General features: G+C 38.4%; 1 pseudogene across 1 annotated transcript; it reads left to right on the top strand.

Moving 5' to 3' along the window:
* Positions 1-1,161: 1,161 nt before the first annotated feature.
* Positions 1,162-4,695, top strand: LOC143534531 (uncharacterized; annotated as a pseudogene). Its single transcript, XR_013135565.1, has 3 exons — positions 1,162-2,080; positions 2,857-4,195; positions 4,288-4,695. The product of XR_013135565.1 is annotated as an uncharacterized LOC143534531 (transcript).
* Positions 4,696-4,947: the final 252 nt, after the last annotated feature.

The following is a 4,947-nucleotide window of genomic DNA, read 5'->3' as shown; positions in this document are numbered from 1 at the left end:
TAAGAAGGAATGGTCGAATGGATATGTTAAAACGTTCATATCATTGCCTCATATACATATACATGTGAACTACGAAACTTCTAACTTCCACCCCATAAAGTCAAATGTCTGCTTCCACATTCACATTTCCATTCCGGTTCCAGCAGACGGAATTTGACCACAATAATATCAAACATTAAAATTCCCTCCTCTTCCATCCGGCCAACATGTGTTCGGAATCCGATCATCTCCATTTCACCCTTTTCATTCTCACCCTTCTTTTCTTTATAACATACTCTTCTTCACAATCCGACCAACGCGAGTTTCTTTTAAAATTCAAATCCGCCCTCGAAAATTCAAAAACCGAAGTTTTCAACACGTGGAATGATCAAAACCCGATATGCGACTTCACTGGGATCGTTTGCGACTCCAATGGTTCGGTCAAAGAAATCAATCTTTCGGAACAACAACTCGACGGAACTCTCGATTTTAATTCACTATGTTCATTGAATTCGCTCGAGAAGTTATCCCTTGGAGCCAGGGGCGGACCCACATAATGTGGATCGGGGTCCCGGGACACCAATGTTTTTTAAAAATTTATTAGAAGCGGTATATTAAATTTTTTGAGGACCCCATAAGATTTAATACTTGGAACCCATACTATTAATGTTGATGTGGTCTGGTGGAAAGTCCCTTGTTTTATCTTTGAAAGGTCATGGGTTCAAGTCTTACAAGGCTCAGTTTTTTGTGTTAATTTTTAGTGTTAATCAATCATTTGATTGCTAATGTTGCAATGATAACTTTGGAAACATTCAAACACCTCTAAAATACATATCATTGTTTTCAACTTTATGCATGGTTTTCTTTAGAAACATTCAAACACTTTAAAATATCAGTTTTATTTTTCACTAGTTTAAGTTAATGGTTTTCAACACATGCTTATGAAAGGGTGGATCTAGGTTCTATCTCAAAAATGTTTAAGAAAGGGAAAACAAAGTGTTTATGTGTCAACCCGACCCATTTTGACCCGTTCAGGTAGTGATGATTGAAAAGAAAGTTTTATTATGATATTGTTTTTTATTATGTTCTTCGCCTCGACCCGACCTGACCGACCCGAAAAATTTGAACACCGAAAATATGGGACCCCATTGGCAAAAAATCCTGGGTCCGCCACTGCTTGGAGCAAATAATCTTCATGGCACAATCGATAAAGGTTTATCGAATTGCACCAGTTTGCAATACCTTGATCTCGGGATGAATTCCTTCTCGGGCGAATTCCCGGATTTGTTTCCTTTGTCCAAGCTCACGTTCCTGAGCTTGAACCTCAGTGGGTTTTCCGGACGATTTCCTTGGGAATCGCTCGAAAAACCCACTGGACTCACTTTCTTGAGTCTAGGGGACAACCCGTTTGCCCCGAGTCCCTTTCCTCTGGAAATTCTAAAACTCCGCAATCTATCATCCCTATACCTTACTAATTGTTCTATCCAAGGCCGAATACCAGAAGCCATCGGGGACTTAACTTTACTAGAGTCTCTTCAGCTCTCCGACAATAATCTTGTCGGAGAGATTCCAGCTGGAATCACAAAGCTCGAGAATATGCGGATGCTCGAGCTTTACAATAACTCTCTCTCCGGAACGCTACCACTCGGGTTAAGTAACCTCGTAAACCTCGTGGAATTCGACGTATCCACCAATAACCTTCAAGGTGATCTATCCGAGTTACGAACCTTGACCCGAATCGAATCACTACAGTTATTCGAAAACGGGTTCTCGGGTACAATTCCCGAAGAGTTCGGGGAGTTTAAGTTTTTAAAACAGTTTTCGATATATGATAACGAGTTTAGTGGAGAACTGCCCGCGAGAATCGGGTCGTGGGATGAGTTTGAGTTCATTGACTTGTCACAAAACTACTTGAGTGGTCCGATTCCACCGGATATGTGCAAAATGGGGAAAATGGGTAAACTGCTTATGCTTGAGAATAACTTCACCGGTGGGCTACCGGAGACTTACGCCGGTTGTACTTCGTTGGTGAGGTTGAGAGTGAGTAATAACTCACTTTCCGGGAAACTACCAGATGGGATTTGGAGTTTGCCAAATTTAGGTACTGTTATGTTATCCAGTTTATTATCCTGTTATATTTGATTTATTATTTTCTTTTAACTGCAAAACTATTTTGGTTATTCAATGCGCACAAGGTATTATTAGGGTGGTGAATTTTTTACTCAAATAAGTTTGGGTCAGTTTTAAGTCGAATCTATGAACCTGTAACCTAATGGGTTCTCGTATTGACCTGTTTATTTCTTATTATATATTTTGTAAAATTATAATGTGTTTTATTTGATAAATGAAAATGATTGGGTATCTCATCTTAAAATTTAAAATTAAAAAAGAAAATTAATATACTATTGTATTATTAAAGTGTTAGGTTTTATATAAATATGTTAACTTTATTGTAAAATGTTAATTTTAATTTTAAAGATTAATATAATAATGTGAACACAGTTAAAAAAGTAAAAAAAAAAAAAACGTTGGGATCAAAAGGGTTGTGTTGAGGTGCATGTGGTTTTTAAGATTTTTGGGTCCGGGTTCGTGTCAGGTTGAACCCAGCAACCCAAGAACACGACATGTTTTAACATCTAATATTATTCACTATATGTCTTATGTATTTTTGATCCCAAGTTCCATACGGTATTTGGAGTTAGGTATTGTTTATCATGTTTATTATCTATTTGTTATTTGTTGTATATGATATAACACTTACTAGTTAATTTTATTTTCATTTGTTAAGTCATTGTTCTAACTCTAGTTTGAATATTGAAATATCATCATTATTATTAGTTGTTTACTTTTATCATAATCTTTTTCACTGTTATTCAGGTATGATTGATCTTGAAATGAATCAGTTTGAGGGACAAGTGCCAGCAAATATAGGTCAAGCAAGCTCACTCAAACAGCTTTTTCTAGCTTACAATAAATTTTCCGGTGAATTACCTAAGGAAATATCAAATGTGCCATCTTTGGTGGAAATTGATCTAACCGGGAATCAGTTTTCCGGTGAGATTCCGGCAACTATTGGTGACTTGAAGAAGCTAAGTAAACTTCAGTTTCAAGATAACATGTTTTCGGGTTCAATTCCGGAGTCTTTAGGTTCATGTGTCTCTCTTTATGGAATAAACCTCGCCGGAAACTCATTATCCGGTCAAATTCCGGCCAGCCTGGGATCACTAAAGAGTTTAAACTCATTAAACGTATCCGGAAACAAACTTTCGGGTCAAATTCCGGCGAGCTTGTCTTCGTTGAAGCTGACTCTTATTGACTTGTCAAATAATATGTTGATCGGGCTCGTACCGCAGCCTTTGTTATGGGTGGCTTACAATGGCAGCTTCTCCGGGAACCCCGGGTTGTGTGCAGATGGAAGTAAAGATCTCCGGGAATGCCATTTCCCGGTTTCTCACAAGCCCGGTCGGGTAAAAGTCGCAGTGTATTGTTTCATCGCGGGTGCGCTTGTGGTGGTGTTGTCGTTATCGTATCTTCTCTTTGTGAAGTTGAGTAAGATTGATCGTAAAGGTCCGATCAATCGGGGCGGTTCCTGGGATGTTAAACAGTTTCATGTTGTGAATTTTAGTGAAGATGAAATACTAAGATGTTTAAAAGACGAAAATATTATCGGGAAAGGCGGTTCCGGGAACGTTTATTAAGTCGATCTACGATGCGGGGAGCGATTGGCGGTGAAACATATGTGGAAACCCGAACCCGAGTCCGGGGGTTGGAGGAGTGGCCGAAGTAGTGCGGCAATTTTACCGAAAGAGAAAACCCGGTGGCGGGAGTATGAGGCAGAGGTGGCGGCTTTGAGCTCGCTCCGCCACATGAATGTGGTGAAATTGTATTGTAGTATCTCGAGTGAGGACTCGAATCTACTTGTATACGAGTATATGCCAAATGGAAGCTTATGGGACCGGCTGCACACGAATAAGAAGATCACGATGGACTGGATTGTTCGGTATGATATCGCGTTGGGGGCTGCTATGGGGTTGGAGTACCTACATCACGGTTGTGAGAGACCTGTGCTGCATCGGGATGTGAAATCGAGCAATATTTTGTTAGATGAGGAGATGAAACCAAAGCTAGCGGATTTTGGTTTGGCTAAGATTGTGCAAAATGGAAAGGCTATGAATTCGACACATCATTGCGGGAACATATGGTTATATTGCTCCAGGTATGTTATTAACTTGTTATAGTGCTTGTGTTATTATTTTGGATAGACTAATCGATTTATATTAATATTTATTTTATTTTATTTATTTCCAGAGTATGGATATACATATAACATAACAGAGAAAAGTGACATTTATAGTTTTGGGGTTGTTCTAATGGAGTTGGTAACGGGGAAAAAGCCTATGGAGCCTGAGTTTGGAGAAAACAAGGACATAGTGTATTGGGTACACAATCAAATGAGATTCAAAGATGACATGATTTCGTTGGTGGACCCCAACATTTCAAAAGATGCCAAGGAAGACGCGGTCAAGATGTTGAGCATTGCGGTTCATTGCACGATGAAGTTACCGGCATTGAGACCCTCAATGAGGATGGTGGTGAAAATGCTAGAAGAAATCAAACCTTACTCGCTTACCGATATAATAATTGAGAAAGTGAGTGAAAACGACGTTTCTCTTTGTAAAAACTGAGTAAGAACTAGAGTAAACGAAAACGATAATCGTAGAAAATGATACCGATTATAGTTGGGTTTTTATGGTTGGGTTGTGTAGTTTTGTTAATTTATGTCCATTGTACGACGTAGTTAATAAGATTAATTTTTGATGCAGAGCCATGTTTAAATTATATCACACTGGCCACAGGGTATACTTTAATACAATATTATATTTCAGGAACAATATTTTATTTTAAAGCCTTTTTTTATTTTTTTTAATATTTATTTATGATGATGATGATTTATTTATTTGACAAAAA

The sequence above is a fragment of the Bidens hawaiensis genome, unplaced genomic scaffold (assembly GCF_021521415.1).
Source record: "Bidens hawaiensis isolate Kalapana, Puna unplaced genomic scaffold, B.hawaiensis_p1.1 tig00010181_1, whole genome shotgun sequence".
In the NCBI taxonomy this organism is placed as follows: domain Eukaryota; kingdom Viridiplantae; phylum Streptophyta; class Magnoliopsida; order Asterales; family Asteraceae; genus Bidens; species Bidens hawaiensis.
This window is presented reverse-complemented; position numbering and strand designations above follow the sequence as displayed.